At 45.5% G+C, this 14,138-nt stretch overlaps 1 long non-coding RNA gene across 2 annotated transcripts in view; it reads left to right on the top strand.

Moving 5' to 3' along the window:
• LOC141975786 (uncharacterized) overlaps nucleotides 1–14,138 on the top strand; it is a 267,950-nt gene that overhangs the window by 92,728 nt on the left and 161,084 nt on the right. The window lies entirely within an intron of this gene.

Raw genomic sequence — 14,138 nt, 5'->3', positions numbered from 1 at the left:
CAGACTCCAACGAAAGACTGCTGAATTGGAATTAATTTGCAAACTGGATACAATTAATTTAGGCTTGAATAAAGACTGGGAGTGGATGGGTCATTACACAAAATAAAACTATTTCCCCATGTTTATTTCCCCTCTTCCCCTCTGCCCGCCGTTCCTCAGACGTTCTTGTCAACTGCTGGAAATGGCCCACCTTGATTATCACTACAAAAGCTCCGCCCCCCCCCCCCCACCACCACTCTCCTGCTGGTAATAGCTCACTTTACCTGATCAGTTTGTATGGTAACACCCATTGTTTCATGTTCTCTGTGTATATAAATCTCCCCACTGTATTTTCCGCTGAATGCATCCAATGAAGTGAGCTGTAGCTCACGAAAGCTTATGCTCAAATAAATTTGTTAGTCTCTAAGGTGCCACAAGTCCTCCTTTTCTCATCACATGAATCCTACATGTTTCCATCACTGGCATGGCTCCAGGGGGAACCGAGGAGAAATGTTCTGAGAAGTATGTAAAACAGGTGAAAATTACTTACAACCTGTAACATTCCTGTGACATTGGTCAGTTATCCACAGGCCCTCATTTGTTGCTGGAAACCCAAAGACAGTGACATGCCTTGGCTTCAGAGGCACTTATGCTATCCTTGATCTGAACAATCTATCATGAGCTATCTGTGAGGATCATGGCAGTGCCTGGACATTGCCATAAGACTGGGCCCCATTGTAGGAACCTAGAAAGAGACAATCCCTGCCTGAAAGAGTTTACAGCCTGGACAAGACAGACGATGGGTGGGGGAAAGGCAGGATTATTATCTCCATTTTACAACTAAGGAATCAAAACACAGAGATTAAGGCTCTACTTCTCCCACGGATTTAAGCACATGCATAAGTTCAGTGTGAATACTCCTGTGTTTAAATGCCTCGCTGCGTCAGGGCCCAAGAGGCCTGAAGAAAATCTGTAGCAGAGCTGGGGACTGAACCCTGGTTTTCTGAGCTGCAGTGCAGTGCCTGAACCGCAGCATCCTTGCCACCCCCGAGACCCGTCGAAACCTGCAGGTGGGAAGGTGAGGGTCGGAAGGCTTCCCAGAATGCACTGCAGTTGGTGATGTGGACACACTTTTGCCTTACTTGGCTCTGCTGATGCTTTTAATTTCATTTCACTCCTAAGCTTTAATTAAACCACAGTCAGCCTTTCTAGCTTTGCCAAATTTATCCTCAGTTCCTCCTATTTAAGATACCATTGTATCCTCAAGAGAGTGCACTTCACGGAGGAAAGAGGGCTGCAGTGTGTTGCTGTGTGCGTGTGTTGCTGATGATTCCAAACTCTTCCCTGTTATATTTGTTGGCTCCCATCCCTTGTAAACGCGAAATACAAGCCATGGCTATGATAATACTCAGTACCTCTATAGCACCAGTTCACCCGAGTACTTCAAAGTGCATTGCAAAGCCCCCAGGTGAGGGGGTGAAGTGTTGTTGTCACTGATATACATATACAGAAGGAGAAAATTTGAACCTACAAGGATCTATTGTGTGTGGGGCTTGCAGGTCATTTGTATTCCCTGCTAAGAGCTAGCTTGTAAAGACCCCAATTCTTCAGGGTGCCACGCACCGTCAGCTCCCAAGGAAGTCAACAGGAGCAGTCAGTGCTGATCACCTTTCCAGGAACAGAGGCAATGCTGCACCCTCTAGGTGAGCAGGCCTGGCCTACTGTATACTTTCCCTTCCTGTCTGGGGAACGGAGGCAGGAATCCACTCCCAGTACTGAACCTTTCCGTGACAGCAAAATGCATAGGTACCTCTAGCAGCAGTGCCTCCAAGGCCTAGTCCAGGGGCAAGGTAGCAGAAACAAACCAAATGTCCCTGGATATTGGCTCTCACCTAGGCTCTAGCTGGGATAAGATGAAAGACAATGATACAATTAAAGTACTGGGCAAAGGCGGGGGAACAGAAGTAGGACTGCTGAGCTGGTTATTCTCTGCTCTTTCGGTTAACATGCTCACGTTTGGTTGTAGGGCCAGATTGAATATTTCAGACTTGCTTGTCTCAATTATTATTGACAGTTGCTGCTCCTCTCTGAGAGCACGCCTGATGTCAGACTATTGTCCGGAGCTTCTGCTCCCAAGAACAAAAGTTAATAGAACCCTCTAAAGCGAAACTTAGCTAGTGAGAGGATACACGATGACAATATTTCTGCTTTAGCTGAACATTTTTCTCCAACCTCCTTAATTACGCAGGTAAGCAGATAACCCAGCATTCCTAGCTAACTGTCCCATGACACCTGCCATCTGTTCCTGCGTTCTGGATTTGTGGGGGTACAGCTGTAGGCAGAGTGCTTAGTGCAACAACTGCAAGGTTTTATTGATGCTTATAACTTCTGTAGCAATCAGTCTGTTCTAATTAGCACTTGAACTAAATGTTCATGATACAGAAAACGACAAAATGTATTTATCACCCTGCTAATAACTCACCACAGAAAAATTTGAGGGCCAGACACACAACATGAATTGAGATGATTCTTTAGGTGGCACAACACAGTTTACAGAGCTGCATCAGATTTAAGGGCTATGTGCTAATGAAACCAAAATAACCAGCGGTAGGTGCTCATTAAAACCAAATGGTGGCCATCAACTTTTCAGACCTGTTGTATTTATCTTTAACTAAAGATGTCCTTCTGGACTACAGTAGATGGTTGAAATGAGAGAAAAACTAGGGACATAATTTCAACTGGCATGCCATTTAGGGTCTGCGATGTTTCAGGTGTGCTTTCGTTCGAAAAGGTGCATGAACTAAGTCCCTCCGCCACAGAAATATGTCGCCCTGTGCCAGCTCATCACAGGACGTAGGAGCCTAAGAGCTCAGAGCAGCGGTTCCCAAACTTGTTCCCTCGCTTGTGCAGGGAAAGCCCCTGGTGGGCCGGGCCGGTTGGTTTACCTGCCGCGTCCACAGGTTCGGCCGATCGCGGCTCCCAGTGGCCGCGGTTCGCTGCTCCAGGCCAAGGGGAGCTGCGGGAAGGGCGGCCAGCACGTCCCTTGGCCCGCGCCGCTTCCAGCAGCCCCCATTGGCCTGGAGCAGCAAACGGCGGCCACTGGGAGCCGCGATCGGCCGAACCTGCGGACGCGGCAGGTAAACAAACCGGCCCGGCCCGCCAGGGGCTTTCCCTGAACAAGCAGCAGAACAAGTTTGGGAACCGCTGGCTCAGAGCATTTCAACATGTCATTTAAATACAAACCAAGCAGCAAAGGAAAGCGAGCATGTTGCCTGCTGCCTCCAGGTGATTTTCCCCTCCATGGCTTGACCTGTCTGAGGCAAGCACAGAGGCAGTGGCTGGATGGGTTTTTACCTGGCTTGGTGATAATGCTCAAACCGGCAGATTCTGGTGAAATTCCAGCAATATGAGTGTGGTGATGGAGATGCCAAGGCTCCATGATTCCATCAACACAATACATACAAGTAAATTGAACTGCATTTGAAAATATTTGCACGGCTGCAGGAGAGAGAGGCTGGGGAGAGAGAGTCTTAGGAATTATGGAGGGAACATGGGACCGGGGTGGGCATAATTTAAACTGGTCCTGGTCCTAGCTAAGGCAATTTTACCATTGACTTCAGTGGCAGTAGAGTTAAGCCAATGCGGAATGCTTTGCAAAATCCCATCCCAAGCCTTTCGTGCATTGTGCAAGGCAGAGCTGATGGTGTATGCTTGGCGGTGGGATGTTTGATGGTTACATTCCATAAGCCAGCCACACAAATGGGAGAGGAGTTACGCGGCACCTCTCAGGAACAGTTATTTAAAATACAGAAATTATCTAGTGATGTGGATTCATTACCTGACACCGGTGACTTAGCTGGTGTCTAGGGACTTTGCTGATGAGGTAATTAGAAACACCTTAGATAGTTTATAATCCATATAACAGACCCATCCCCACAGCTTAAAATTAGACAAGTCTATTGTGATTTCTTCTTGCATGGGACAAAAGAATGACAGGTTGCTCCAGACTCTCTTTCCAGCCCTTCCATTCTGACATGCCAGGTCCTGAGACAAGTGGACACAGTGCACATGACACGGGTCACCTGGCAATAGATTTAGAAGCCTTTTTGAGTGAAAGGGATGGCAGGATGCAGTCTTTCCAGCACCTCTCAACCATTCTCCAGCACATGGCAATGATTTAACTCTGAACCTTACCCAGTAGATCCCATAAATCAGCAGAAAGGGCCAGTGTCATCCCTTGGCATGATATAATGGAGAACAGTTTAATTATTTCTCCATGATATAATGGAGAACACTGGGAAAATGATGAAAAATGTAATTAAATATTTGGCACAGATGCTTCAACTGACATTATCCTGTATGGACCTTGCTTCTTCTCTCTGAACTTGACAGTACAAATGAACCTAACAGGGGCAACAGGAATGCAGAGTTACAAATCAAGCAGTTTTTAAAAGTTCTTTCAAGTAATTTTATCTTAGGAAGTGATAACTGAGCCTAACACAGCTGTGTGCTACAGCTGCATTAGGTATACCGTGCTGATGAGAAGACAGACGGGCTTATGGTTAAGGCACTGGACTGGAAGTCAGAAGATCTGGATTCTAGTACTGGCTGTGTCACAGACTCCCCATGTGCCCTGGAGTTAGTCACTTAATCTCTGTGCCTGGTTGCTCATCTGTATAATGGGTATTGCAATATGTCCTTTCTTCCACACTCTGTGTCTCGTCTGTCTAGGTCAGAAGCTCTTCTGTAAAACCACAGAAGGCTGGAGAAATTCACCACTGCAGAATAGCTGGACCGGGTTATTCCCAGGTCCTAGCTCCCATCCCAGTGTAGACCAGCCTGGCTGGGGGAGTTAATTGCTTGAATAGAAGTGCATTCCTAGAGCTCACAGAGGAGTTTTTTCACAGCTGCTGCCTAGATTTACTTTTGTTTTGACCACTATAAGGGACAACAAGCCTTGACAAGCCTGGATTGATAGGACTATTCGGAGCCTCAGAGCCTAACAATCATGCAAAGCAGCTGGCCAAAGCAGTTTTTCAGGAGCTGTCAGCATGATGGAGTGCTGAGCCGGGAAGCCCAGTCCATTCCAAATGCCGGCAGGACACGCGATCAGCTCTGAAAGTCAACATTTGGAGATGGATTTTTGTTTCTCTTCTTCCAAAACTGACCCTTCCCACTGCTCCCAACCCCCAGCTCACCCCTCTGCCTCAGGGGTATCTCTATACAGCCCAGGGCAGCCAGCCTCCTAGCTAGGTAGACACTGCTGCTCAGCTCTGAGGCCTAGGGTGGGAGACAGGCTGAAGAACATGAGCCCCAGCCCAAGCCACAGCTTAAAAGTGCTGCCCAGGCAGCTATTGTCCGTGGGGTAGCCACGTTGGTGGACCCAGGCTCCCTGCTCCAGGCGGTGTAGACGTACCCAGGGAGGTCCCAGCTCCAGTCGCAGCCCCCCGCTCAGGAAGTCTCGTTAAGGCAAGAAGCAGGGATTTGTTTTCATGAAGCAAGCAGGGCAGCATTGTGCAGGGAGGGGGCGTTTTCCCTCCAGCTGCTCGCTCCCCGCAGGGCCTGGAAAGAGGTGGGCTCAGGCAGGCTTATTTTTCACACCCCGTCAGTGACTGAAGCGGAAGGATGATTAAGGTTTTGAGAGACTGAGTCCATCACTTTCAGTGATCCAGCCAGACCCTCGGGGATGGGAGGAGAAGTGGGAGGGACTGGAGTCATCACTTCTCTTTACAGTGTATGAATGATGGCTTCAGGTTTCAACAGATCTCATTCTGGGCTGGGCAGCATGGAGGTATGGGGGGGGGGCCTTACAAGATGCTCTGTGTGGTCTACTGAGAAAGTCATGAAAAGAAAGGAATATCCTTCTCCTTATTCAGCTAAAGCCTTTGTTTAAAGCAGAATCCAGAGAGGAGCCGTTTACGTCACCCTGCTTCTTGCTGCCTTCCTCTGACAGCCTCCAGGAACTAATGCTTAGACTTCAATTATTCCAGCACTATAAAGAAAAACATTGCAGGGAAATGTGCCATTCAATCTTCGTGGCTCCCTTGTAGATCTCAGCATTTAGGACTGGTGGCAAGAAGGTGATGGAAGCTGCAGTTGATTAGATGGGGCATATTTAGTTAGGTGATTTGCAGTGAAAGTTGCTATGTAGTGCAAGTCCTACCCAGGGCATCTGTAATGCTCCCAACATACAGAATGTGTAATGCTGATCATGGTGAGAAGTGCAGGCTTCAAGCTAATGAACAGGTGGGGGAGATGTCCAGGGGTGGGAATATCTGCCTCTTAGAGACCCTATCTTGGAACCCTTAAAACTTCATCCTGGTGAGCAGGCAGTGAGTAGATAGGCCTACATTTCGTAAAGTCACTTGTGAGTTTGGGTTTCCAGCTGGAGACACCTCAAAAGTGCCCAATTTTCAGAAAGTGCTGAACACCCGCTCTCTGAAAATCAGGCCCCTTTCCCAGGTTGAGGACCACAAATCACCAGACACTTTTGAAGATGTGGGAAATAGAATAGCTCCAGGCAGCACGGTGCCCCATAAACCCTTGTAAACAGCAGAATGCATGAGCCACAGGCTAGAGCACACAGATTTCAAATGGGTGTGATAAAAGTCCTGATGTTTATGGTAGGCACTTTGGTCGAGCAATATTTTAGTCTAGTGACTAGCTGCCGTGCTCCAAAGCCCAGTGCAGTCCATGGAAAGATGCCCATTAACACCACTGGATGCTGAGCCTGTCTTAAGTGGTAAATTAGCTCCCAGTTATGTACGGGGCTAGTCACCCGGTTGTGTATTGTAAACCGATCTGTTCCTATTGGTTGGAAGTGCCTGGGAATGGCCAAAGTTGATACCTTGTCGCACACTCGGTTGCCTGATTCAGAGCCGTGTCTACACAGCGTGCTGAGAGACAGGCGTGTTCGATTGCGATGTTCCTTGGACTGTTCTGTCTGCATTAAAAACCCAACGTTTAATTAGGAAATCTACAGGCCTGGCTTGTTATCCACACACAACAAACAGAGATGCTTGTGGCCTTGTATTTTTGCACTAACATCTCCAGTGGGTTTTGTGCTCCACTCAGTAGTTTGCTTTGGCCAAAAAATCACAGAGCAAAAGATTTTCTTCTTCTCCTTTCCTGGTCTGGCTGAGTTTTTGGAGGGTTCAGGAAGGTCAGGGTTCTGAGGGTCACTCCGCTGGCCCAACCACCAAATCATAGAATCATAGAATCATAGAATATCAGGGTTGGAAGGGACCCCAGAAGGTCATCTAGTCCAACCCTCTGCTCGAAGCAGGACCAATTCCCAGTTAAATCATCCCAGCCAGGGCTTTGTCAAGCCTGACCTTAAAAACCTCTAAGGAAGGAGATTCTACCACCTCCCTAGGTAACACATTCCAGTGTTTCACCACCCTCTTAGTGAAAAAGTTTTTCCTAATATCTAATCTAAACCTCCCCCATTGCAACTTGAGACCATTACTCCTCGTTCTGTCATCTGCTACCATTGAGAACAGTCTAGAGCCATCCTCTTTGGAACCCCCTTTCAGGTAGTTGAAAGCAGCTATCAAATCCCCCCTCATTCTTCTCTTCTGCAGACTAAACAATCCCAGCTCCCTCAGCCTCTCCTCATAAGTCATGTGCTCTAGACCCCTAATCATTTTTGTTGCCCTTCGCTGGACTCTCTCCAATTTATCCACATCCTTCTTGTAGTGTGGGGCCCAAAACTGGACACAGTACTCCAGATGAGGCCTCACCAGTGTCGAATAGAGGGGAACGATCACGTCCCTCGATCTGCTGGCTATGCCCCTACTTATACATCCCAAAATGCCATTGGCCTTCTTGGCAACAAAGGCACACTGCTGACTCATATCCAGCTTCTCATCCACTGTCACCCCTAGGTCCTTTTCCGCAGAACTGCTGCCTAGCCATTCGGTCCCTAGTCTGTAGCGGTGCATTGGATTCTTCCATCCTAAGTGCAGGACCCTGCACTTATCCTTATTGAACCTCATCAGATTTCTTTTGGCCCAATCCTCCAATTTGTCTAGGTCCTTCTGTATCCTATCCCTCCCCTCCAGCGTATCCTCATCGCTTGGGCACTTAGCTTTGGAAGAGATGGCTCTGCCCTTTGCATTCTGACTTTAACGGCTGCATTTGGAATGCATCATTCCCATCTGTCCCGGGAAGCTGCGATCGCACTGCCCAGGGGAAGTATGACAGCCTTAATCAGCATGGCTGGAATGGAGGCTAATTGGCGGTATAGCCATTATAGCTTCGACTGATCAATGATTGGAATAGCTGATACAGCTGGGATACAAATCCACAGCCTAGGGAGACTGGAAATCCAGTGCATTAGAAGAGTGTTACAGCCTTAATTAAATTTTTTGAAGCACTGCAAATCAGCTGTGCAGCTCATAGCATCTCAGATGCTTATTGACTGGAAGGGAGTGTTATTGCTGTGCTGCGACAGAGCTCCTAATCCACCCCAGGGACTGGTGCCTAGTGCTCGCAGCAGGGAGATCCGCTCCAGGGACTGGTGCCTAGTGCTCGCGGCAGGGAGATCCGCTCCAGGGACTGGTGCCTAGTGCTCGCGGCAGGGAGATAAGTGTGTGGCTGATGGTCCATTATCTGTAACCCCTGCTTTGTGATAAGGGGCCCCAGTGACTTCATCAAAGGTCCCTGCTGAAGACTCCCTTTCTTTTTCTGCTTCCCTCTGTTTGAATTTGGGGCTGAGTTCCATTTGGGTTCTGGACCCATCCTTCAGTGCCCTCAATAGCTCTGGAAGCCCTTGTGCATCCATAAAGCTCTTTAGCATTTTGTTTTCCTCGCCTAGGAAAAGTATCCAGGATTTGACTTCCAGCTTCCTGCTCAAATACCATACTGAAGGGTTTATACAGGGTCTTAACCATCTGTCACCAAGATCTCTGCTCTGCAGATTTCTACGTTCCCCCCTGGCTCCTGCTGGGTAACAGGCACCAGAAAGGCTCTCAAGTAATGGATACGCAGTGAGTGGTCGAGCCTATAGGACAAGGCACTGGCCTAGGAGTCTTGGGTTCTAGCTTTCCCTACCCTGCTGTGTGATCTTAAGCAAGTCATTTCACTTCTTATCACTTGTCTAAGTAGACTAATTTCTTCAGATCAGGACTGTCTCTCTCTCTCTCTGTGTTTGTGAAGCGCCAAGCACAATGGGGCCCTGATCTCAGCTGTAGCCAGCAGGTGCTACTGTAATATAGATAATAGATGACTCTGTGATCTAGAAAGTAGGTATTCCAAGCAGATGAGTGGCCTATGAAATCTGCATCCTAGCAAGAGGAACTGGCTCAAGGCCGGGGGAACTGCAAGAAAGAAACACTCTTCAGGGGTCTAGGTTGAAACACAAAGTCACCCACTCCAGGTGGGGTTTTATCTGGGGCTCTGGTTAACCAAACTTGACAAAAGTCTCCAGCTGCAGCTTTTCAAGGAGTGCACTTAAAAACACCAGACAAAAAATACAAGCCATCAGAGTAGCATTTCTCTTCCGCCGAGGCTCCTTGCTCTGGCTTCTGGACTGTGCAACTCTTCTAATCAGAGCTCAGCTGGAAGGGCCTTTGATCCCCAGCTGAGAAATAACCCTCCAAACCCAAGAGAATTGGCTGGCTCAGCTGTGCATCCTCCTCCTGAGGATATTGCAGGGACAGAGTGCAGCATGGCTGTGGGGTCCGTAAAAGGGAAGGTAAGAATAGCGGGGAGGCTTGGACTTCACAAGCATGTGCTATTTGGATTCAGTATAGTAAAGAATGGGTTTATATTTGGATACAAATAGATAACAAATTCTATAAAATACCTGGGAATTCAAATCTCAAACAACCTGGAAGTGCTCCATCATTTAAATGCCAAGGATATCTTTCTTGTTTCAAAATTTTTCTGTGATTATCCAAGATAAAACTCTAGCAGGAATGCAGAGGATGTTGTCAGAATTTATGTGGAATAAGAAAAGACCAAGAGAGAGAGAGCAGATACTTAGTACAGACCCATTAAACAGGGTGGGCTGGCTATTCCAAATCTTCTATGGTACTATTAAGCCAGCCAGCCCAAAGCAGTGGATTGGGGGGAGTTCCAACCCATCCAAACACTGGATCTCTATTGAACAAGAAAATTGTGGTAGAGTAAACATCACTAGGCTACTGTGGATTAATAAAAAAATCACACACTCCAGAAATTTACACATACCCTTTAGCAAAGGCTGCGCTATGGATTTAAGATAGAACTAGAGATAAATCAGTTATTTCCCCTCACCAATTACACCCATTGCAAATAATCCAGATCTTAACCCGAATCACAAACCAGAGAGCTTCAAAGATCGGGAGAGCCATGGAATACATATGGTTGGCCACCTATTCAGTAAAAAGCTTTTCTGACTTAGTTAGAGGTCAGATAGATACTTAGATATTTTGGTCCTTTTTATTCAGTATTCAGATAAAGTACAATCACCTGCAAAAACACCAGCACACCTGTCCAACTTTTTTGTATATTGACATTTGATAGACATAAGCCTCTGACTGCCAGATACTGGGACTAGCTGATAGAGGATGGATCATTTGATGATTGCCCTGTTCTGTTCATTCCCTTTGAAGCACCTGGCATTGGCCACTGTCAGAAGACAGGATACAGGGTAAGACCATTGGTCTGGCCCGCTATGGTTGTTCTTATGTACATGGTCTGTTAAACGTGTGTGCATAGAAATTTCACTCAGTTTAATAAAGTCACTAGAAATGACAGAGGTGTGGTAATGATGCTCATTCTGTAATATGGTAACACTCTGTTAAATAGAAAGATCTGATGACTATAGTCCTGCATAATGTCTCTTTAAACAAAAGCTAACTGTTGTAATAATTGTTTTGTTTCTGATATTTACATGGCAATGATTTGTAAACTTGTTAAAACTACTTAAATAAATTGTTTAAAAATGAGTTTATTTACAGGCTTTTCCATGGGGAAAGTTGTACTCTCTCAGACTCATTTCTGGGTTCATTCTCGCAACACCCCTGGGAGTTGGGAATTATTGGCATCAGACTCTGGCTCTATGGGTCAGATTTGAAAAGATCATGACAGAAGCCTAGTGAAGGTTTTCAAAAGCACCTCGGTGTCTAACTCCAATGGGTAGATCAAGCACCTTTAGGCACCTAACTACCTTTAAAAACCTGACCCTACAACAATTTGCCCAAAGCCACATGAGAGGTCTGTGCTAGAGCCAGGAACTGAACACACGTCTCCTGACATGCCTTAGCCATGAGACCATCGTTCTCCTCGGCTTCAAAGGGTGCAGCAGGCAGCCTAAGGGTTCCAGAATGCAGGAAATACATCGTTTAGAACTGATTCGATGCTTCTTAGGGAAGTTAAATAGACTTTTCATTTCACCACTCTTCATTGGGGTCCCCAAGGTGAAAGGTCTATATGCATGTGCACGTACACACACTTTGACCCTTTATGGCTATTGAAAAAACGCACACAAAAAGAAGGTGGGGAAACTATGTTAAGAACAGAGTAATGTGAGAGCCTGGGGCAACCAACACAAACTATGCTTCAGCCCCACTCAAATGATAGAAAACAGATTGTACTTCCGTCTTCAGCTCCTTGCAGACAGGTTCCTGTGATGGTTCAGTGGTGAAAATTCAAGGGCACAAAAATAGCATATGAAAGCAGAGATCCCAGCTAGCAGACTTGGCAAGTAACAGACTCATGATTGTTGTATACACAACAGTGCTGAGCTACCCTTGGCATTTTGTATGCAAATCTAGAACAAGGCTATTTATACATTAAAAGATTTTTTTTTTAAAAAAAGGAGCCATGAGACAGCAATGAATTTGTAAAGTTCACTGCACATACAGTCACTCCCAGAGAGCTGTCGATGTGCCCGCCAAATTAAGCTGGAATAGGATGTTGGTGCAATGCATGTTGCCGATGTGTATATCTTTCTACCTAAAGCAAAGTCTCTTTCATCAGCAAGAAGATCCTTTGGTAGTGTCACTCAATCTTGTTTGTGAAGAATTTGCGGCGAGGCAATCACCAGTGTTAGTTTGCTGGGAACAAAGTGCAATGTTTTTCTTCCCTCTCCATCTTCAAGTAATAAAACTTTAATTATATAAAAAAGTGAATCAAATAATCAAGTTTGTTTCTTCATCTCTAGAACTCATATTCCCAGGCACAAACTCGGATAAATCATCTTTATTTCAATAAATCTAATGCAATTACTTTCCTCTAGTAGGAAAAATTTCTACTATTTTGCCTTGAAAAAGAGCCCGTAACATCCCTGCATTCAATATCTCCACAAAATTGTATTCTAACATGATTAAGGGGAGCTGAACTACTCCTGTTAAGTAACATTTTCCAGGTCTTGATTTCTCTTCCAATATTTCCTCTGTCAATTAGCCAAAGCAATTTCCGCTGACTAATAAAGCAGTTGGTTAAGCTTATTTTCCAATCAAAACTCACTTAATTTCAGCAAATAAAGGCTGAAAAAAGAATTGATCAAAAGCATTTAAAATAGTCAGCCTTCCCTTCTATAGAAAATCAAATTGTCTAACAGAAAGCGAAACGGCAACTTCAATCCAGATCTAATCTGCCGGGGTCCTCACTTTAATTCAGGAATTAAAATTCCTCATGCATGCTCAGCCATCAGACTCAGTGCACACATCGTCATAAAATGATATGTCGCCAGAGACATGCTGCTTCAGTGCTAGTTACTCCACGAAGCCAGGCCCACTGTAATATGCTGTAAGGTGAAACAAAATGGGTTCACATTTTACTGTGGGATTTTCCAAAGCTCCTAAGTGAATTAGGAGCACAAATCCCACTAACTTTTAATGGGACTATGAAGTTTGCATGAAAACTGAAGGTCTGTATAGTAATGAATACAGTTTTATATTGATCCATGTGGCTAAAAGGACTTTCCTTTGCTTTCCCTTTGTACAGTTTATATAGCTCAGCATGGCCAAATGGGATTTCTCCTTTGTTTTCCCTGTACAACCTAGTGTTGCTGGTATTCTATAGAAACCCAGAGCTGCATTAAACTTTAATTCCAAATCCATAGGAGACTCATATTTAAAGAGATATTTAAAGTTTGATTTATATCATTTTAGAAATGTAAACATCTCAGCACCATCAAGCTGTGCACACACCCAGCCTGTACAAACTTCCTATCACCCTCATTCTCCCTCTCCCCTCCCTCCTCATGTTTGTTACCGCTGTTTATCTTAAATTAGGCCCCAATCCCGGTCGGGTACACATACTCCTATTGAGCTGGATGGAATTATGCATGTGCAAAAACCCAAGCACATACATAACTGTTTGCGGGCATAAACAAGGGTAGAAAGGCTTGTCTGCTGGACAGGAACTGTCCTGGGATGTAGGAAATGTGAGCTAAACTCCTGGTTTTCTGTGTGATATTGGTTACTTAATCTCCCCTGTGACCCAACTGCTGATCTGTGCAACAGAGAGAATCCCACTTCCCTGCCTCAGGGGGCCATGAGGATAAAACCCAGTGAGATACTCACAGACTATGGTGAGGGGAGGCCCAGATAAGTACCTCAATAACTCTTCCGGATTGGAGTCATGTCTTCCTATGTGTTAGCACTCGATGTGCCCTCGGGGTGCTCCTATCATGATAATTAGCATTGGTTCTACTTACAAAAAAGCAACACTACAGAATTAAGTTGCAGCAGCCTGCATCAATCCGTAATCAATTCCTGTAGGTCCTGGGTTATTTCCCTTTCAGACTGCTGAATGATTGATCAGTTAGGAAAGTTGTCCCATCAATCATCTTTGTGGAGATTCCCAGTAACTCTCTTGATATTTTTTCTGAAGGGAGTAAGGAAATTGTAATATTTTGCTTCAGTAATGGCTGCTGTTCTGTGTTTCACAATATAACTGACACCTTCCACCATTTGTTGATTCAGGGCACTGACAATTAACACAGCAGATGAAGGAGATGAGACACAATAGATCTGTATTTCCTACCTGGAGTATTAATCTGCTAGGTGAGCGGCATTGGGTTACTGTTTGGTATTATAAAGGTTGTTGTGGTGGTGGCTTGTTTCTTTTTTTCCCCCCCACATAACTATACTAATGTTTTCCCTCTTATTATAACCTTTTTAAAGTATTTTTCTAAAATTGCATATCGACACTGGCAGGTTTCC

Source organism: Natator depressus, chromosome 21 (genome assembly GCF_965152275.1).
Source record: "Natator depressus isolate rNatDep1 chromosome 21, rNatDep2.hap1, whole genome shotgun sequence".
Classification (NCBI taxonomy): domain Eukaryota; kingdom Metazoa; phylum Chordata; order Testudines; family Cheloniidae; genus Natator; species Natator depressus.
Note: the sequence above shows the minus strand (reverse complement) of the source record. Positions and strands in the feature narration are given on the sequence as shown.